Source organism: Podarcis vaucheri (genome assembly GCF_965113315.1).
Source record: "Podarcis vaucheri genome assembly, chromosome: 8".
Lineage (NCBI taxonomy): Eukaryota > Metazoa > Chordata > Lepidosauria > Squamata > Lacertidae > Podarcis > Podarcis vaucheri.
In genome coordinates, this window is record NC_138766.1 from 3880744 (window position 1) to 3903935 (window position 23192).

The window sequence follows — 23192 nt, forward strand, 5'->3', positions numbered from 1 at the left end:
TGTCAAGCCTCTGCTTAAAGACCTCCAAAGGAGGAGACTCCACCACACTCCTTGGCAGCAAATTCCACTGTCGAACAGCTCTTACTGTCAGGAAGTTCTTCCTAATGTTTAGGTGGAATCTTCTTTCTTGAAGTTTGGATCCATTGCTCCGTGTCCGCTTCTCTGGAGCAGCAGAAAACAACCTTTCTCCCTCCTCTGCTGAGGTTCTCCCCTCAGCAGATGCCCTTCACAAACCCACAGCAGCACGTTCCTCTTCCTTGCTAGCCACCCCTGCCTTCCTCTTTCCTCCCTCTCTTCCACTACCCCAACTTCACCTGTCACACTAGCAACTGGAATAATCCTTAAACCTGTGAAGGTGCAAACTCATTCCATGCAGGAAGTAAGGTTTATCTAGAAGAGTTGTTGGTTTAAAAAATACCTTAACACCGGGCAGGGCAGCACTCACCTGCTGCTTACTGGAAGGTAAAGGGGCAGGGAGAAAACAGTTTAGTGCTACATTAATGAAGAATGGGAGGAATTTTGCCCTTCACCTCAAGTAACAAACTGCCCAGGGCCAGCCCCGTGATTCATCTCAAGGCAGCCTGATCTTACACCCACCTACACATCCTTCAAAAATAAATGCAGGTTGTATAATATCAATGGCTGAAGGCTGAAATATGTATACCACTTGGAGGATTTTTGTAACAATTATCCTTTGTCAAAAGAACTCAAAAACATTTTGAAGGAAATTATTTTGCCAGGGCTACTGTGGGCTCAGATGTCTTCTTTTATGCACAGACTCATGACAACGCCACAAGGCAACTGGTACAACCAATAGTGAGAAAATTGTGACTTGGGAAACGGACAAGTATAAGCAATATAAAAACTGTTACTGGACTTCAGGCAGTGTTCTGACCCAAAAGGGATGTGAGAGAATGAACTGATGAAGAAGACTGGAATCAAATACAACCCAAACCTCCCTTTAAATCAGTATCAGCCCAGGCCAGAAAACTGGGTCTTAAAACTCTTCACAAGTGGTACCTAAAACCACAGAGACTTTCTTTTAATACAGAGTCCTCTCACTTTTGTTGGAGAGGTTGTTGTGTAACAGGCACAAAACAAACAAATGAAAACAAACCTTGCATAACCTGTTTAAACAGGGGACACAGCGAAATGGGTGTACATGACCACACCATTCTATCATTTTACTTTCAATACTCTGAACTGGCCATTGTTGGCCTCCACTAATGTTTAGTTTCTGTGGCAAAAGAAGTGTCCAAAGTTTACAAATGGGAAATTTACTACCTCACCTGCAATTTCCATTTTGCTTCCCACTTTAATATGCAATTTTGGGTCACAATGGAGATCCAGGTATAGATCACGAGACTAAGTGGCAGTGTTGTCATGGCAGGTGAGAGGAAGAGTGTGGACGCGTCTCAAGGTGGAGCCCAGTGGACATGGAAAGGGAGGTAAGAAGTTCTCAGGCCAAGCATAATAAAATAATCTGCCACATCAATTCTGGCCTTTTTTGTATTTCTTCCCTTAGAGACCCTGAAAAGAAGGTTAAAACCTTGAAATGGGAAGCCAAACCTGCCATCTATCAACTCTAGGCCACAGTCTATGACAGAGTTAGGCCTCAGTTCATTGAAATAAATGGGCTGAAGGAGACCTAACTCTCAGCTTCATCGTGATATTAATCTTGTTCCCCGCAGAACAAATTAGATCCTGTACTTCACTGCCACTGTACCATGATTTCCTTTTATTGATGGACTGTCGTCATTTGCACTTCAGAATTATCATGGACATACTATAAACTGAATTGCATTTAGAAATCCAGTCTGCAACTGACAAAACGTTATAAACAAAAAACATCCTGTTTTTGGCAATCATTTGCCAGTTACATTGTCAGTGAACAGGACTCATTCTGAAAGCAGTGATTCATTCTCGACAATCCTTTCTTAACACAATTTTCAGCCTGCAATTTAGATGATAGGAAAATTACAACCTTTGTGAGCTATATCTTGCAGTATAAATGTTATTGCAAGCCAATGAGATAGTCCCCACAAAGCACAACACTACCTTCTCCTCCTCTTAGTCTCCTAAGTTTTATTGGGACATAATGTGGAGGACAAGGGACAAATTAATTGACATTTGTAGAGTACACTTGTAAATAAAAAGTAATTAAAAAATAAGAAATATAGTTGTTTGGCCAGTGATTTGGGAATTTTAGATCAAAGCAAACAAGCTATTTTCTTGGGAGATGCATAAAATAATATAATATTAATTTGTTTTTTGTACCCTGCCCCTCTGGGTTGCCCCAGCCACTCTGGGTGGCTTCCAACAGAATATATAAAAATACAACAGAACATCAAACATCAAAAGCTTCCCGATACATGATTGCCTTCAGATGCATGCATGAGGACAGAAACATTATCTGAATTTTCAAAATATTACTTAAAAGGTTGCAGATAGTAAAGAATCCTAGCAGTTAATAAAATAGAGGAAAACTGCCTTTGATACTACTCTCTGTATCCTCACTTCAGATTTAGTTTGACTCAGAGTTAGTTCACTCCTTTTGCTTTATTATGTTTTCTCATGTTTTAGGTCGCTAGCCTTCTTCCATCTATGCGTCTTTAAATCCTCAGCCATCTTCGCATCTCTCCTCTTACCCGCCCAACGTAGTAGTGTGTCTGTGTACCTGTGCCCTGTATTTCAGGGGAACACATACTGTAAAAGGTAAAGGTATCCCTGACCATTAGGTCCAGTCGCGGATGACTCTGGGGTTGCAGCACTCATCTCGTGCTATAGGCCGAGGGAGCCGGCGTTTGTCTGCACACAGCTTCCGGGTCATGTGGCCAGCATGACTAAGCTGCTTCTGGCGAACCAGAGCAGTGCACGGAAATGCCATTTACCTTCCCGCCGGAGCGGTACCTATTTATTTACTTGCACTTGACATGCTTTCGAACTACTAGGTTGGCAGGAGCAGGGACTGAGCAACGGGAGCTCACCCCGTCACAGGGATTCAAACCACAAACCTTCTGATCGGGAAGCCCTAGGCTCTGTGGTTTAGACCACAGCACCACCCGCGTCCCTGTCAGGGTATACCGTAGATTTGTATAAATGCACTATGATTGTTTTCATACTATTTTCTACTGCATTCTGCACACACCACAACATTCTCAGGTAGAAGTTTCCGCAACAGCGCTTAGTTAAGGGGCAGGAGGACTCCTTTCAAGCACGAAGAGTGGTCTGAAGACATGTAACACTCTAGAGGAAACAATTGCAGCATAATTCTGAGGTATGGAGGTGGGGAATCATCACCTGGCATTCTTGAAAAAGAAAATATATGTGTCCTGTTGCCCTATAGCTCTTAGCAAAAACAACAAAAAGGTGGAAGATGCCCTTTCATGATGCTTTTTGAGCTTATATCCAGGACGATCATACAAATCCTTGCATGTTTATTATAACAATGTTTTGCTTAGATAAATGTCCACAGCAAATTTGATGGCTTCCCATAGGAACCTAATGGCCGCTTGGAGCACACTTTCTAGCTTACACAGAGAAAGATCCAGACCTGCACATCAATCAAGTAGGTGAACATCAGGTGTTCTGAAGCTTATTCTGTGCTGGCAACATTTATGGAACCAAATGATGAGTGAGAATGTTTAGCAAAAACAAAAAGCAATGTTACTCTACCATATTTTTGAGATGGAGAAAATATGCTGAAAAATTTGACCATAGAGATTGATTACACAGATTGGATCTTTAATTTCTGTGCTATCAGTCTATGTCCTCCAAAGAATACTTATTATAATTTGATAAATCTTTATCTTCTCTTAAAAGGGGGGGGCTAGGAGTTGACTCTTAGATTACAAAATAGGTAAGGTTAATCATTTTTAGCTTGCATATGAAATAATTTTTTATGCTTTTTAATTTAAATCACATATATGTGAAAAACAGTTATAAGCTGTATGTTTACAAAAATAACAATTCATTTGTGGTGTAGTGGTTAAGAGCGGTAGTCTTGCAATCTGGGGAACCGGGTTCGTGTCTCCGCTCCTCCACCTGCAGCTGCTGGGTGACCTTGGGCCAGTCACACTTCTCTGAAGTCTCTCAGCCCCACTCACCTCACAGAGTGTTTGTTGTGGGGGAGGAAGGGAAAGGAGAATGTTAGCCGCATTGAGACTCCTTCGGGTAGTGATAAAGCGGGATATCAAATCCAAACTCTTCTTCTTCTTCTTCTTCTTTTTTCCATTATTACTCCTCCTACTCTTCTTCACAACATATAATTTATCCAACTTAATGTGATTCTTGTTATGATTAACTTCAAGAAGAGACAGCTTCTTGTAATGTTGGATGGGGTGTGTGTGTGTGTGTGAGAGAGAGAGAGAGAGAGAGGGAGAGGGAGAGGGAGAGGGAGAGAGAGAGAGAGAGAGAGAGAGAACTAAAGTCTCTACTGTTGATATATCAGAGAGGGCATTGACAGTCCCTTCATAAAAAGCAAATACTTCTGAAGCAATTACATAACCTGCTCTGCCCTCTTGCCACCTATGATGGCACCATGAGGAAAACAAATAAAAACAGTCCTGACAAGGAATCTTGAAAAATAAGAGACAGCAGCTGACAAAGCTCTTAGTCCTTTGCATGCAGTGTAGATAATCACAAAATTGCTCTTGTGCACAAATTAATTCCTGAGGGCAAAACATCTGGTGATTTGATAGAGAGCATCTGTAGTTAGGCCTTGAAGACCAGCACATAACACTGAAAGAATTTATATTATCCTTGAAGTGCACAATGATACTGCCATTAAGGGGGGGGACTCAGCAAAGAGAAACAAAGGGACGTTCTCTGTATTTCTAGAAAAAATATATATTTATGCATAAAGTCCAAAAAATTGTTTCTTGGATGTTCTGTTAGCAATACTGCTTTCCTATGCAGATGGGAAACTCACAAATTATCAGGAAAAATTAGGATAAGAAAAACCCACGTATGCCTCATGATGGAAATATAATTAAGATTTTAGCATGCACTTTCTGGACAATTTCTCTTCTCAAGAAGCAACAAACATTTGCAGAATGTTACAATCAACGCACCTTTATTAAAAAGTCCCTTGAAGAGCCTGTCATTTTCTGAATTGCCACAACTCCGCTGCAGACATTTGATGGCTGGTGCCCACAACACCTTATCAGAATTCCACATGTGCTTACAAGCCCCAAAAGAGAACTATAAAGTAGGGCACATGACCCATACTTCTGCCTTCAACATGAAGTTCCTGACTATTACATTTGGAGACACAGATACTGACATTTTTTCATTATATCTACTTCAGAGTTACATTGTTTAGACAAATTCATTTTTTTATTTTTTCGAATTCACTTGAAAAAGGAAGTCAACAGCATTTCTAACTCACAAATGTGAGATGGGTTTTCTTTTGAAGTAGGTCTGTTTACTATAATCCCTGTGTATTATTTGTTCACACTGTTTGGATTCTACACAATGCAGCTTATTTGCAAATGTTTCAACTAAGCAAACACTAAATTTAGCTGCAGTTCTGCTTGACATTCCTTCTGAGATGATTACTTGATTTCAAAAACATATTTTTATATTGCATGCATACCTGTTCCACAGCAGGGAATAATCACATGGTTCCAGAATCAGCAAAGACTCAAAGATGTAGAAAAATTAACGAGGGTAAGAGCAATTTTTTAAAAAACAACAACTGTTAATGATCAAAAAGCAACCACCGCAGGTTCAACAACAAAGTCTGAAGAAAATAAGCCTATAGGTATGCCACTATACAAAAAGTGATTATTCAGCTATTGATTCAAATAAACGTGAATGTTTTCCAGACTGGGAAAATTGATTTTCTAATAGTTTCTCTTGAGAGTTGGAAGAATTTAATGCAACTTTAAAAAATCTTTCGTAATCCGAAAATAACTAATAATCTGTTGCCTTCAAATTTTAAAGTAAAACAGTAGAATTTAGAAAAAAGATGAGACAGCAACAAAAAATCTGTTCTAATATATATTTTATTTATTGAGTGTGTGTGGAGAGAGAGGGAGAGTTTTGAAAAGAACAAAACACTGTGTAAAATCCAATTGGGGGAACCCACTAGCAGAATAGCCATTCCACCAATGGGAGCCCCAGATTTAACATGGTAAAGCTGAATCCAATGTGTGGCTTGGGCCAGCAGCAATGTGTAACTGCTGGTGGAACCTCTACATACCCGCCAAGTGTCTGAATTTAACCGGGACATCCTGGATCGACAAAAGCCACCTCTGCTTCTGATTCTAATCCTAGATGTTCTGCTTTAGCTTCTGTGCTCTGGCTGGACTTTTTGGTTCTGCGCTGCAGCTTGGGTCAGCTGGCTCATACCAGAGCGTGGGATCAAAAAACGGAAGGAAAACTTACCTTGCCGCTACATGTCACCACTCCTCTTCAGCTGCGGCACCAGAGGAGGAGGTGGAGGGTGGTGTGGTTCCCCCGGCATCTCCCAAGGCTGTGGAGGCCAGGGCAACCTTCCAGCAGGCCTCTTTGGGCCAGTTGCCATCTCCTGAGGCTGTGGAGCAGGAGACAGAAAACAGCAGGCGAAGGAGAGGGGAGGGTGAGGGGGGTGAGCAAGTGAGCGGGATGCTGTGGCGAGTGGGCAGGCAAGGAAGGGGTCGGCAGGAGGGGGTGAGTGACGGGGTTGGTGGGGTGGTAGGGGGATGCCCCAAATTTTCCTCCCAAAATGTTGGGCCAGGGCTCTGGGGAGCCATTGTCACATCCACTGTCCAGACATTCACAACAGACAGCGGAAGTGGGGGGAGGGGCAGGCAGATTGGGCCCAGTCTCTGCACCAGCTCCAGGCAGACACAGTGATCCAGGGCTAGCTCAGCCGCACCCCATGCCCAGTGCACATTGTTTCAGGATTCCCACTGGGCTCCACTGGCAGGGATACCTTCTGGCCACATGCCCTTTTGGTGGGTGGAAGGGGGTGGTCAGCAGGAGGTGGCTGTCTGAGCTGGCAGAAGCAGACAGAGGGAAGACTCCACTCAAGCCACACACACCACAGCTCAGCGTAAGGCACCACCCAGTGCATGTGAACCATTAAGAGCACACAAGAACCACTATATAAACACCAAGTACATTGTTGTTAATACGCACTAAATTACAACAACAGCAACAACAACCTTGTTATACACCTTAAGGGATTATAAAACCAACAAAAGTCAGGCACTTGAAAAATAGATTATCAACAGAGTTTTGAATCTTTAAACATAAGTACACACTTAACATATTTATCTTTGGGTGCCTAATACCTGCCTTGAAATGTAGAAGACTTAGCTGGTCAACATGCATGATGCCTCCCCACAAGCCAGGGAAACACACACACACGCACGCGCACACACACACACAAACAAACAAAGCAGCCTGTAAAAAGCATTCATGTACATTTAACTTTCTCAAACCATTTCCATCCAAACACATAAACAGCTTTAAATACATAGTTAATCCACTGATTTTTGTCCTCTTTCCTAACCCTACCTGAGTCATGACATCACACCTATGTGCACTTAGCCTCTTATTATTTTGCAGCTGCTTAGTAAACAGACAATGCAACAAAAAATATCTTAAGTAAAACCAACATTTTCAAGGACATTAGAAGTTACAACTTAGAATGTCAAAACAATATTAAAATCCCTATGAGCATGAGTGATTTGTAAAATTCTGTTCAAAGCACTATAAATTGGGTTTTGGTCTGTTGCTGTACCTTACAAGAATGTTTCATCTGCTTCTCTTGTCCCTTTAGTGTTTGATAATGTTCCATTTAAAATCACAAGTCACTTTTCTTTCTGGCATCATCCACATTGCATAATTCAAATCAGGCTTGTTTGCATCCACATTGCTTTTATCTTGGATTTTTTGATCTGTATTATAGACAGGGTCACCACAATCATTTACAAGTGACAGTTGCACAGAGCAGCTGCTAGAGCTGTGTTTGCACACCTGCGCTCTCAGTGTCAGTGCATTGAAGAAAAGTCTGGGTTGCTCCCCCATAATGCCTCCACATGAGCTAGGAGCTCCTAAAGCAGGCAGGGGCAGCTGATGAGGCCGCGTGGTTGGGGGTTTCCCACTGCTCAGAGCTAAAAAGAGGAAGGAGGATGGACAAATACACTCAAGGCCAATGTATGGAGATGTGCTAAGAAGCCTGTAATTCACATAAGGATGTTCTTCAGGCCTGGGGGAAATGCTGTCATCCAACCACCACCACTATTTACTGTGCACTCTGCAGACAAATCATGGCAAAGTATTGTGTGCTTAAACACGGAGCTGTATTCATATCCCATAGAAAGACAGAGTGGGCATCTAGTGTACTGCAAAAGGGGGCATTGAGTGACAACTGCAGAATCCTTTTTTCTAGCAGCATTTGTCTCCAGCACCACCCGTTCTGATATAAGACATCACCTCAACTGGGTGAGAAGTGGTTGTGGAGAAGGAGGAGAGGGAGGCGGACATGCAGAAGATCCAGCCCTCCCTGCCTCTAGGCCCCTTGTGCTGTAAAAGCCTCACATGGAACCCCTGCTGCCACATCTACTTTGTCCCACTGGGCGCAGATTCCTAATCCTAAAAATAGTCCTATGTCAAAGGGCTAATTTTACTTCAATAACATGCATATTTTATAGACACAACAGAATCCATTGCTAGTAATACAACAGAATTCATCCCAAGTCAGTGGCGTAGCGTGGGGGTGCGGGGGGGCTGGCTGCACCGGGCACAACATCTGGGGGTTAGGGTTAGGGGGCGCAAATCCACGGGTTAGGGGGCGCAAATTACTTGCCTTGCCCCGGGTGCTGACAACCCACGCTACGCCACTGTCCCAAGTTCTGATGCAGAGTTAATAAAAGTGAAGTTTTCAAATAATGTGCAAGGAAATAATATATGAGTGAAGTATGCACTTTCACTACTAAGGAGCATTAGGTTTTGTTTTCCGCTCCAGCACTCATAACGAGCACCAGAGAGCAGACAGAGCATCATCATCCAAAGAGACAAATCTATTGATCTATGCAATAAAAATGGATTTAGCCTGTGGTCAAATGTTTCGGGGGGGGGGGCTAGCAAGATGTCACCATGGGCATAAATGAAGCACCACCACCAAGAATGCCCTTTCTCAGATCACCATTCCACTGACTCCTCCAGCAGGAAAGCCAGAGGTTCTCTTGCACCTTCCCTACTGCAATAAATTGGAGACATATAAGAACACAGTATTTTTTGCAATCAGCTTAGAAAGAAGAGGGCTAGCCTGCAGACTAGATCTAGCCGTTAAGCAACTCTAACATTCGGTAAGTTTGTGAGGGGGTTGCTAATCAGGGTGCTGACAATTTCATTCATCAGGAAAAGAAAGCTTGAAAGACACAGACATATTCCAGATTTCAATGCTATGGCTCACAGTTGTGGCACCTTTGACGGCCTTAATGCACTGCTGACCCCAGAAGTGCTGTCTGAGGAATAGAGTAGCTCCCCAGACTACATGTGGTCATCCATGAGTAACAGTGCACATTGTCTTAACTTTTCTTAAGCACAGAGCATCCCAGTGGGCCTTTTCCTTCCAAGATCTTTTTTAAGCTCGTCAGTTCATGAATCAATACTCACATACTCCAAATTCTGTGTTCTGTGTTACGCAGGAGTTTAGGTGTTTTCATGATCCCAAAATCACTGTACTCTTTTCAGCACCTGCTAAAAACATTCTTGTATAGACAAGCCTACCCAGATGTTTGGAACGCGGGTGGCGCTGTGGGTTAAACCACAGAGCCTAGGGCATGCCGATCAGAAGGTCGGTGGATCAAATCCCCACGACGGGGTGAGCTCCCGTTGCTCGGTCCCTGCTCCTACCAACCTAGCAGTTCGAAAGCATGCAGTGCAAGTAGATAAATAGGTACCACTCCAGCGGGAAGGTAAATGGTGTTTCCATGCACTGCTCTGGTTTGCCAGAAATGGCTTGGTCACGCTGGCCACATTACCCAGAAGCTGTACGCCGGCTCCCTTGGCCAGTAAAGCGAGATGAGCACTGCAACCCCAGAGTCATTCGCGATGACCTAACGGTCAGAGGTCCTTTCACCTTTACCTTTACCCAGATGTTTAGAAAGCAATTTTTGTATATTTTAAAGCACGGTTGTGATTTTTTTCTTGATTTCTTGTTTTATCTTTTTGTAAACCGCATTGAGGTTTTTTAAAAACAATAATAAGTAGTGTATAAATTTTATTAAATAAATGAAATAAATAAATAAAACATTTATCGTTAACACTTTTCTTTTTAAAAGAACAGCCAAGGAATGTGAAGTGATACCTAGACTTGTACATTATGGAGAGATGAAAACCAGCCCGTTGCAGTCCTGTGATCTGCCAGCTGACTTCACAACAGCAGATGTCATCTCCCTGTGGGAGCACGGTTGTCTTGTTATCAGGGAGGCAGATGCAGAAATCAGGTAGGCTTATTAGCAACTCTGTAACATCTTAGAAGAAATTAATCAATTAAATAGGAGCCCATATGTGTTGGGGGGAGCACTTCTGAGATATAAAAATTGTTTTATTCTGTCAAAGCACTAAGATATTGTTTAAAAAAATTACTTGCTTTGTGCTGTACGCAACAGTTGCCTTCTTTGCCTCCAAAATTAAGGAAAGGGAAAGTTGCTGTGTTTTTAGCAAGTAAACTACTGGTGGGGGTAGGAATTTCCAAGCTTTTGTATTACATAAACCTTTTCATCAGGCAGAAATGATTCACATTTAAAAAAAAATAAAAAATCTGTACCTCCAAAAATCATTTCATTGGAACATATGCCAGCTCAACACTGAATAATGGTGTTCCAGATCTGGAGATAATATGTAATATTTTGAATGAGAAAAGCTGGATGGCTGCCAACTTGAAATTGTGCCAAACACCATCTCCAGCATTTTATCTGATAAATGATGTTGCAATCAGGAGAACAAGCACAGTGCACATAATCCACCAAGGTCTGCTTGAGGGGGGGGAGCAAGGAACGTGATGTAGCACCAGGGCTTCAAGACAGTATAACCCTTAAATCGGGTCTAGAAACAAATATGCCCATATTTTTTCCTCTTTATAATAATCCTGTTGAAATATTTACAAGATTTGTACATAGTTATGTACAAAATTTAAAATAAACTTTGCTGTACTGGAAAAAGGAAAATATAGTGTCTGCAATTTACAACATATCTGCACTACTAACTTAAAGTGATTTTATAGTCATTGCTTCTTCCTAGGAAACTCATAATTCTGAAGAGTTTTCTAACAGAATTCTTAGCATCTCGCTCAAATACAGCTACAAGAATTCTTTTGGGAAAGACGTGACTGTTGCTTTGAGATTCAAGACCGGAATTTCCAGAATTTCCATGATGTTCCTTTACAGAAGGAGGCTGGAAAAGTTAGTCTGCACATTCACCACCATTACAGCTGCCCTAAGGTAGTGTTGCCAAATGGCCATTATTTTAAAGGTCCAATAATCTAGTACCCTGTTCTTCAGCTGAAAAGCCTGCCTCTGCTCTCAGGTGTACAATTTAAAATACACAACACAAAATGAAAAGAAAATGAGGGGAAAGAAAAGCAGACATAGGTACAAGTTTTTAAAATTCTATTTTGTATATTGAAAAGCTGGCATGCACAAAAAGCTTGTGGAGCCAAATGGAGCTGTTCTCTCTTGTCAAGTCAATGCAGTGAGCCCTGCTTGCCATCTCCCCCCTGCTAGAATACCTACTGCCACATGACAGCTGAAGGAGAGAGCAGCTGAATGGAGCTGGACTTCCAGCAGGGCAGGAGTGGGTCCTGCTTCCACTTTCTCCCTCTGATAGCATGACTGCAGCTAGGTGGCAAATGCGGAACAGCCAAAAGCAACTGGTGGCTCAACAGAGCCAATACAGTGCTCCTCCCTCCCTCCACCCAAGTAGGTCTATTTCCACCTATTGGAGAAACAAAAGCACCTCATCCAGGTCTTATACAGTTTGGAAATGTGTCTCATAACATTAACTTCTCCTCTGCTGAGTCTCAAGCTAACATGCTGCAAAGATTTCAGTGGAATCATCCTTGCCATCATCCCTGCCACTGTATCACCCTCAGATTCCCCCGTAAAACAGGGGTCTGTGTTGACTCTTATGAGTGACAGCAAATGAATCTCGATACATTTTCTCATTCCAGGAGTCAGCCATGATCTCAGCAGAATTGTCAGTTACAGCCATCATGCCACCATTTTCTTTTTTAAAGAGTATAATTAGAACATTGAGCAGTTTAGTACTGACTTTCTTATTAGCAAACTTGAACAGTAACAGTTAATGAATTGATGCTGTTTTTCCAGTCATATTTTCTAATTAATTTTACTTTCTTTCTAATTAACTTTACTTAATTGCATGGGCTGTAGTCATCTGCCAAAGAACACACAATAGTTAACATGGCAACAAAACATTGTAGCTTGAGTGTTGCATTCCTACAACAAAAGCGCTACCTGGCGGACAGAGGTTTGGATCCTAGTCAACAAATGAGGAGTGCAACTTGTTGTGCAACTTGTTGAATTAAACTGTTAAATTGAACTGTGCAACTTGCTGAATTAAAAATACAATTTTCTGGGAAGACCCAAATTCTAACATACCAGTGCAGGAAATATAATTGCTGCTTGCAGAAATACTAGTTGTATTACAAAACTCCTATTTAAATTGGGGATTCAGTTTCTTCCTGCACAGCATCTCAAGCAATAAAGCCTTTTTTCTGTAGAATCTCCATCAACTTTCACATCCAAACCAAATACTCATTTTCAGCTCATGGCAGGTGTTCCCTAGCCCAAATAATAGACAGATTGAGATACATGAACAGAAATAACTGTGTTCCCATCATCTTTGCTTGCAAAACTCAAGGTCAACAAAAATCTTTAATAAAAATGAAGAGCTTGGAGTTTGTCAAGCTGTGTCTTGGCATCCATTTTTAAAATATTCAGGCAGTAATTAGGAAATTACTTCAGCAAAGCAGGGCAGAGGTCATGAATATGCTTGGATCAACTTCGCTCTTTCTCCAAAGGGACCTAGCTCACCTCTTTCACTTTTAATCTGAGGGTGAGAATAGCCTAGTTCCCTGTCCATAAATAAACACATACAGACAGAACTACATATTACAAGACAAACACAGAGTGGGCAAGGGAGCAATGCTGAATCCTACCCAGTTTTCCCACCCAACTACCTCACATTTCTGCAGACGTGGGTTTGGAAACACAAATTTGCTGCAGGAATTTCTGCCCATACAACATACAAAAAAGTGATGTATGTTTGATACAGGAGTAAGTAAAGGTGAGGGCAACACAAACGTACTTTACTGATAGAAACCATTTAAGAATTGGCGCTTAGTTTTTTCCTTAAGCAGCTACAGTATATTGAATGTGAATGCTCTGTTTCTTTAGCACAGCACAGGATTCTGTAAGCAGCCATGTGCATTTCAGACCAGGCCTTGTTGGCTCACCATTTCCACTGATGAAGGGTGCAGCTAGCAGGCAGACTATGGAAGCTTTGCAAATGCTGCATGGATGTCACTGAACCTTTCACCCCTTTAATTAGACCTCGCTCACAAAGTTCTTCTGAGTAGCCAGGCACAATCTCTGTACATCCCTTTCTGTCAGCTCCCATTTTATAGTATTGGGATGGCCTTGTTCAAGCTTGCAGAGTGCTATGAATAAAACACCAGATTAACAAGTTTCACAAGTGTTGTGTATATATAAGCAGAATTAATTAGTGACTTGTCAATAACACAGAGAAGCCCATAGCTTACTCAATGACCATTTCGAGGGATTTGCGCCGTTCCTTAGGCTGAACACACACCACTAATAAACCATCTTATCAACTTAAGATGAAGCACTGGAGTGGGGGGTGGGGGGGGGGCTAACAAGGCAAAGTGCCAAAAAGCAATAAAAAAATGTCCTGCCTGAGCCTTGTGCTTAACTCCACCAGTGACTCACTCCCTCTGTGAGGTTAGTTGCAGTGGACAACAGCCAAAGAAGAAACCATCTCCGGGATTACTGTGCATCAAATATCTTGAACCCATTGATGTAGCTCCTGCTCCCCCTGCTGGATAAAATGCTGTTTATATTCTGCAGCATTCAAAAATGAAAGCAGCATCACTTGTGTGTGTGCATATAACACTTCTGTTCCCCTGCAGTGCCATGTCATGCACTGGCTGAGGGCTGCTTGAATTATGCTGTGTTCTATCACCCTCTGCAATGGCTTAATCTGCACCGATTTAAAATCAATGAGAATTTTGTTCTTTATGATGACAATATACTTTAAACAATTGTCCTGTCCTATTTATTCACAATGGGACGCGGGTGGCGCTGTGGGCTAAAGCCTCAGCGCCTAGGGCTTGCCGATCGAAAGGTCGGCGGTTCGAATCCCCGCGGCGGGGTGCGCTCCCGCTGCTCGGCCCCAGCGCCTGCCCACCTAGCAGTTCGAAAGCACCCCCGGGTGCAAGTAGATAAATAGGTACCGCTTACCAGCGGGAAGGTAAACGGCGTTCCGTGTGCGGCTCTGGCTCGCCAGATGCAGCTTTGTCACGCTGGCCACGTGACCCGGAAGTGTCTCCGGACAGCGCTGGCCTCCGGCCAATAGATGTGAGATGGGCGCACAAACCCCAGAGTCTGTCAAGACTGGCCCGTTCGGGCAGGGGTACCTTTACCTTTACCTTTATTTATTCACAATAGGTCATGCAAGATGCAGCAAGTGAAATGGCAGGTTCACAGCATTAGTATGCATGTGCAATTGAGACAAGAATAGACCTAACTTCAGGTATTCTTACATGCACCAGAAAGGGTGCAAGTGTTTTTGACTTGGCATTCATTCCCAGAGTAATTGACTTTTTGCTTCAAAAAGAAACAAAAGCCAAAGGAATGAGTTGATGCCTGCAACTCACACTAGGAAACAGTTCCCCAAAACTCCAGCCACTCACCAGACTGGTCAGGTATCAGAAAATCAGGACTGAAAATAATACAGTCCTACCTCGGGTTATGAACGCTGAGGGTTGCGCGTTTTTGGGTTGCGGACTGTGCCGAACCCGGAAGTACCAGAACAGGTTACTTCTGGGTTTTGGCCTTTGTGTGTGTACAGAAGCACATATAATGACATCACACGCATGCACAGAAGCGCCAAATCGCGTCACACGCGTGCGCAGATGTGGCGCTTCAGGCTGTGAACACTGCGGGTTGCGAACGTGCCTCCCGCACAGATCACATTCGCAACCCGAGGTATGACTGTATATGCAATCAACAGCCAGGATGTTGCAAAGTTCAAAATGGTATCTTACTGAGACATTGACACCCGGTGGTGAAGTGGTAGACTGTTTTACTGAGATGATTTAGTTTATTTTTATTTAATCCTTTATTTTACAAAATTGTACCAGGCTTTCTTATAGGAACTCAAAGTGGCTAACAATAAAATATAAAGTATAAATTGCAACAACATGATGCATTAAGTAAACTTGGCAAATGATTATTCATTAAAAAAAATGCCAGGTACCAAAACAGTCAGCAAAATAAAAGGGCCATCTCCACTCAGAGCAGAAGGAAAAAAGGAAACAGGTCAGTCATTGGCCTCCCCAAAATGTCTTCCTAAAGAGGTAAAGGTAAAGGACCCCTGGACAGTCAAGTCCAGTCAAAGGTGACTATGGGGTATGGCACTCATCTTGCTTCAGGCCAAGGGAGCCAGCATTTCTCCACAGACAGCTTTCCGGGTCATGTGGTCAGCATGACTAAGCCGCTTCTGGTGCTGAACCACCTTTTGGCAAGGTTACAGGGAAGGAAGGAAGAGCAGGGAGACTTGTCTGGAGAGGGCATTCCACACTGTTGGCCCCATAACATAAAGGATCCATGACACCTTATCTTAAGAGTCAGTGGGTAAACTCAGTGCAAATCCACAGGTACTGAATGGAATTCACAAGACAGAACAAGCAGGAGAAGATGGTCCTTGAGGTTCCCAGGTCAGGGTCACGTAGTGCTTTAAATATAGGAGCCAATGCCTTGAATTCAACCCATAATGAAGCAGGTGAAGTAACCATAACCATCAGAAGTAATATGCTCCTCCAACCAGTCCCAGACAAAAGTCTGGCAGCGGCATTTTGGACCAGTTGAAATTTACAGACACCCCAAATATAGCTTCTAACAATATTTGCATGAGGGGGCTACAGAAGACCCATCAAACCTTGAACCTGTGTCTTGACCCCACATGCAGGCTGCACATCTAACCCCAGACTCACCCACACCCCAAAGCAGCAGCACTTAGGTCTTATCTGAATGAACTTTCATTGTTCTCCCTCATCCAATCCCTATCACCACCAGACATCATTCCAGGGTTTCCACTGCCTCTGATGCAAATTAGATACTGCTAAGTAGCAGCATACTTGTTACGACACCTTGGTCCAGATCTCCAGTTGCCTTCACCCAGCTGCTTTTATGTACATGTTAAAAAGTGTGAAGGGAATGGAGCCCTGTGGCACTCCTAGGCCAAGGATGACATCTGGTGGTTTAGTGGTTTAGTACACACCTGAATATATTTCAGGTGAATGTAACAAGACATATTACTGTGTGAAAAAGAAGCATGGCAAAGGAGTAAGTAGGACACACTGATTTTGGCAGTATGATAAAACATTACAGTATATCTAGTTTCAGAATAATATTTCAATGGTCATCCAGGAACTATTTCCTGTTCAGAAAGTATCTTACCACCATCACCACCTTTGTGTTCAAGTATCAACTGGGAGAACTTAGCTGCTTCTGTAAATCTGTGCATAATTCTGGTCTTGAACACTACAGCACATTTTTAGAGATGAGCTTAGGGACACGGGTGGCGCTGTGGGTTAAACCACAGAGCCTAGGACTTGCCGATCGGAAGGTCGCGGTTCGAATCCCCGCGACGGGGTGAGCTCCCATTGCTCGGTCCCTGCTCCTGCCCACCTAGCAGTTTGAAAGCTTGTCAAAGTGCAAGTAGATAAATAGGTACCGCTCTGGTGGGAAGGTAAACGGTGTTTCTGTGTGCTGCTCTGGTTTGGCAGAAGCGGCTTAGTCATGCTGGCTACATGACCCGGAAGCTGTACGCCGGCTCCCTTGGCCAGTAAAGCGGGATGAGCGCCGCAACCCCAGAGTCGGTCACGACTGGATCTAATGGTCAGGGTTCCCTTTACCTTTACCTTTAAGGTGCTCTTAAACTTGCCTAACAAGACATAATTCAGTGGCAAAGATGGATATTTTAATATCGCCAGGGGGTTGGCATTCATAGCTTCCCTCTTTTTTCATACTACAACAATATTGAACATTTAAGATACCTATATTACTTTACTTGCAATCCTAAACACACTTACATGGCAGGACACCTCTTTAATTGCATGTCTTTAATCTGTGTATTTTATTCTTCCTTGAAAGCTCATGTTTTCAAGTGCTTCAGATTTTAAAAATGTCAGGTCCTAAGAAGTGGGAAGGAAGAGGAAATACTTGCCTTAGGGGGCTATGAGGGGTACAGAATTTCTAACCCTGCCCAGCCTCCGTGGTAGACACTAACTAAACCCTTCCAAGCAGTTTGTACAACTTTGCGGGTAGGAAGAAAGAACAAATAAAAATTTGGAGGCCACTTCTACAAGTTTCAGAGGTTTCAGTAAATTAAACAGAGATGTAGAGAGAGATGTAGCTTTAAATACAGTACAGTAAGACACAGAATCCTGCATTGCAGTACTGTATAGTTAGTATCGATGGTTGGACAGTGTTCTCAAAGCTACCTACATGAGTTTGACCAAACTTCAGGAGGCAGTGGAAGACAGGAGTGCCTGGCGTGCTCTGGTCCAGGGGGTCACGAAGAGTCAGACACGACTAAACGACTAAACAACAACAACATACTTAGTATCACCAACTCATTATTTTAAATGCATGGAGAAAGTGACTAAAGAAAAGTTTTTCTCCCTCTCTCAAAACACTAGAACTCACGGACACCCAGTGAAGCTGAATGTGGGAACATTCAGGAGAGATAAAAGAAAGTTCTTCTTCACATAGTGCAGAGTTAAACTCTGAAACTTGCTCGCACATGAGGCAGTGATGGCCACCAACCTGGGTGGCTTTAAAAGAGGCTGAGACAAATTCACTGTGATAGCCTTAGGGCTATCAGCCGCTCCTGGCCACTAGGGCTCCATTCTACCTCCACAGTCGGGGGCAGGATGTCTCTCAGCACCAGCTGCCAGGATTGGGAGGGAGGCCAATGACCGAGGTGCTCAGGTCCCACAGGCACCTGGTTGGCCACGGGGAGAACAGGATTTGGGACTAGATGGGCCACTGGCCCAGTCCAGAATATAAGGTTCTTCTTATATGCTTATACATATAATGGGAATCTGGCAGTCACAGGCAAAAGCCTGGCGGGGCACAGGGCTTGGCTGAAGAGAAGAATACTCTGCTTAGTTGGCTTTTATAACTGCTGTTTATTACTGCTGCTTCACCCAGTGCTTGTTGCTTGCCAACCCCCAGTCTGAATGGCTGAAGCACTAGAAAACTGGATTATTGGCAATCCTATAACAATGAAATAGTGGCACCATCACTCACCATGATGTAGCCCTTTTTGCTGTTCTTTGGTTACTTGCGTTCCCCACCTCAAGCTCACAGACTGTGTAAGAACTGCATTTATTCCTGGCCAGTAAACAACAGGCTGGACTTTACCCTGTTAAGTTAGAGGCTTAAGTAAGGGCAGCATAGCGGGACAGAAGTGTGTGTGTGTGTGTGTGTGTGTGTGTGTGTGTGTGTGTGTGTGTGTGTTACACAGCATGATATCTTCATTTGTTTGCTAATCCCAGTTTATTTCTGAATGGTCGGGTTGGCTCGAAACTGAGCTGCCTTGTATGTGTGTGTGTGTGTGTAACATTATAACCTGATATTTGGTTAAACAAAAGCATAAGATTGTGCAACCATATTTGCGTAAGGTTATAATGGGTATGTGTCCATATATGATAAGATTGTTACTTAACATGCTCATGGTAAAAAACAACAACAAAAACAACGCTTGATTGAGGGGGAGAGGGAATGTGTGGCATTTGCCCTTAGATAATCAAGGGTAAAGGTTTCCATTGCGCCACAAAAAAGTTTGGTTGATGTAATAAATAGGATAATGAAGATGCCACTCTTGATACCACCTTTGTTAACATGCACCAGTGTAAAGAAACTGAGTTGCCCTGCTGCATGCCCTGACTTAACAATTAAACCCAGCTGGATTTAATTTCCCACTACTTCAATCATGAATTGTGATTCTTCTGTGCACATACATCCCACATTTATAGACTACCTTTCAAATAGCTGGAGCTCTTGAGTTGAAACACAGGTTAAGGCCAGTGGGTACAAGCTTTTAAATGTAAGTGTTCCAATTTCAAACCGTGATCCTCGTAATCCACTTATGAATGAAAGGTTGCAACAAGATTTCACGGTGTTGGCAAACTTCTCCATGGTCAAGGAGAATTTTGTACCTGAGTACTAGTAGTCATGGTCCAATCGCTGTGCCTTGTGCCTCTCCTGTTAAGGGTGTTGTTGCTAATAGAAAGACATTTTTATTTGCTTCTGTTTACTGCCACCTTGTGGTTGTACAGTTGAATTCCAGAGCAGTGGCCTTAATATCTGCCTTCCCATGCAAGCTCCTGATTAGTTCAGCTTCTCTATTATAAAGGGCAGGGCTTTTTATCAAGAGGTACTCAGGGGTGCACAGTACCGGCACCTCTTTTGGGGAGGTTAAAAAGTGTGACACTTGCTGTAACAACTTCATGGTGAGTACTGGCACATAATTTTTCTAGAAAAAAAGCACTGATAAAGGGTTTCCATGGAAATATACATATATAAACCTTCCTCACCCCCCCTAACACAATGTGAATGAGATTGTTCGTCACATATGACCAGCCAGAATGGAAACACTGAAATGAATAAAAACACATGTTCCATCTCTTATTAAAATGTACCAGATATAACCAGAGGTTGTTTTATAAAGGGTTTTTTTTAATAAAGGGTCGTGTTTTTCTGCACCTTACCCTCAGAAGCTGGAAACAGCTCAAAGAATTCAACCAATCTTTATCAAGCTGGTTTTAGATTCCTAACTTCCAGTAAAATAAAACCTGTAATCCAAACTCCGTATACTTGAGACTCTGGGAATAAGTCCCGCTGAATTCAATGTGACTTACCTCTCAGTTAGGATTGGTTAGGATTGCACTGTAAATTGCCTGAAAAATGGCATTTTAAAAATATGGTTTGGGGTGGATGTGGTGAGAAGGATGAGGGAAGGTTTTGGAGTTATATTGTTGTTGTTTAGTCGTTTAGTCGTGTCCAACTCTTCGTGACCCCATGGACCAGAGCACGCCAGGCACTTCTGTCCTCCACTGCCTCCCGCAGTTTGATCAAACTCATGCTAGTAGCTTCAAGAACACCATCCAACCATCTCATTCTCTGTCGTCCCCTTCTCCTTGTGCCCTCCATCTTTCCCAACATCAGGGTCTTTTCCAGGGAGTCCTCTCTTCTCATGAGGTGGCCAAAGTATTGGAGCCTCAGCTTCACGATCTGTCCTTCCAGTGAGCACTCAGGGCTGATTTCCTTCAGAATGGAGAGGTTTGATCTTCTTGCAGTCCATGGGACTCTCAAGAGTCTCCTCCAGCACCATAATTCAAAAGCATCAATTCTTCGGCGATCAGCCTTCTTTATGGTCCAGCTCTCACTTCCATACATCACTACTGGGAAAACCATGGCTTTTACTATACGGACCTTTGTTGGCAAGGTGATGTCTCTGCTTTTTAAGATGTTGTCTAGGTTTGCCATCGCCTTTCTCCCAAGGAGCAGGCGTCTTTTAATTTCGTGACTGCTGTCACCATCTGCACTGATCATGGAGCCCAAGAAAGTAAAATCTCTCACTGCCTCCATTTCTTCCCCATCTATTTGCCAGGAGGTGATGGGCCCAGTGGCCATGATCTTCGTTTTTTTGATGTTGAGCTTCAGACCATATTTTGCGCTCTCCTCTTTCACCCTCATTAAAAGGTTCTTTAATTCCTCTTCACTTTCTGCCATCAAGGTTGTGTCATCTGCATATCTGAGGTTGTTGATATTTCTTCCGGCAATCTTAATTCCGGCTTGGGATTCATCCAGCCCAGCCTTTCGCATGATGAATTCTGCATATAAGTTAAATAAGCAGGGAGACAATATACAGCCTTGCCGTACTCCTTTCCCAATTTGGAACCAATCAGTTGTTCCATATCCAGTTCTAACTGTAGCTTCTTGTCCCACATAGAGATTTCGCAGGAGACAGATGAAGTGATCAGGCACTCCCATTTCTTTAAGAACTTGCCATAGTTTGCTGTGGTCAACACAGTCAAAGGCTTTTGCATAGTCAATGAAGCAGAAGTAGATGTCTTTCTGGAACTCTCTAGCTTTCTCCATAATCCAGCGCATGTTTGCAATTTGGTCTCTGGTTCCTCTGCCTCTTCTAAATCCAGCTTGCACTTCTGGGAGTTCTCGGTCCACATACTGCTTGAGCCTTCCTTGTAGAATTTTAAGCATAACCTTGCTAGCATGTGAAATGAGTGAAATTGTGCGGTAGTTGGAGCATTCTTTGGCACTGCCTTTCTTTGGGATTGGAATGTAGACTGATCTTCTCCAATCCTCTGGCCACTGCTGAGTTTTCCAAACTTGCTGGCATATTGAGTGTAGCACCTTAACAGCATCATCTTTTAAAATTTTAAACAGTTCAGCTGGAATACCATCACTTCCACTGGCCTTGTTATTTGCAGTGCTTTCTAAGGCCCATTGGACTTCACTCTCCAGGATGTCTGGCTCAAGGTCAGCAACCACACTACCTGGGGTGTACGAGACATCCATATCTTTCTGGTATAATTCCTCTGTGTATTCTTGCCACCTCTTCTTGATGTCTTCTGCTTCAGTTAGATCTTTACCACTTTTGTCCTTTATTATGGTAATCTTTGTACGAAATGTTCCTTTCATATTTCCGATTTTCTTGAACAGATCTCTGGTTCTTCCCGTTCTGTTGCTTTCCTCTATTTCTTTGCATTGCTCGTTTAAGAAGGCCTTCTTGTCTCTCCTTGCTGTTCTTTGGAAATCTGCATTCAATTTCCTGTATCTTTCACTATCTCCCTCGCATTTTGCTTGCCTTCTCTCCCCCGCTATTTGTAAGGCCTCGTTGGACAGCCACTTTGCTTTCTTGCATTTCTTTTTCATTGGGATGGTTTTAGTTGCTGCCTCCTGTATAATGTTGCGAGCCTCCACCCATAGTTCTTCAGGCACTCTGTCCAGCAAATCTAAATCCTTAAACCTGTTCCTCACTTCCACTGTGTATTCATAAGTGATTTGGTTTAGATTGTATCTTACCTGTCCAGTGGTTTTTCCTACTTTCTTCAGTTTAAGCTTGAATTTTGCTATAAGGAGCTGATGATCTGAGCCACAGTCAGCTCCAGGTCTTGTTTTTGCTGACTGTATAGAGCTTCTCCATCTTTGGCTGCAGAGAATATAATCAATCTGATTTCGATGTTGCCCATCTGGGGATGTCCATGTGTAGAGTCGTCTCTTGTGTTGTTGGAAAAGCGTGTTTGTGATGACCAGCTTGTTCTCTTGACAGAACTCTATTAGCCTTTGCCCTGCTTCGTTTTGATCTCCAAGGCCAAACTTGCCAGTTGTTCCTTTTATCTCTTGATTCCCTACTTTAGCATTCCAATCCCCTATAATGAGCAGAAAATCCTTCTTTGGTGTCACTTCGATAAGGTTTTGTAAGTCTTCATAGAACTGGTCAATTTCAGTTTCTTCAGCACCAGTAGTTGGTGCATAAACTTGGATTACTGTGATGTTAAAAGGTCTGCCTTGGATTCGTATCGAGATCATTCTATCATTTTTGAGACTGCATCCCAGTACAGCTTTCGCCACTCTTTTGTTGACTATGAGGGCCACTCCATTTCTCTTACGGGTTTCTTGCCCACAGTAGTAGATATGGTAGTCATCTGAACTGAATTCGCCCATTCCCGTCCATTTTAGCTCACTGATGCCCAGGATGTCAATATTTATTCTTGCCATCTCATTTTTGACCACATCCAACTTACCCAGGTTCATGGTTCTTACATTCCAGGTTCCTATGCAATATTTTTCTTTACAGCATTGGACTTTCCTTTCGCTTCCATGTAAAATAAAATAAAA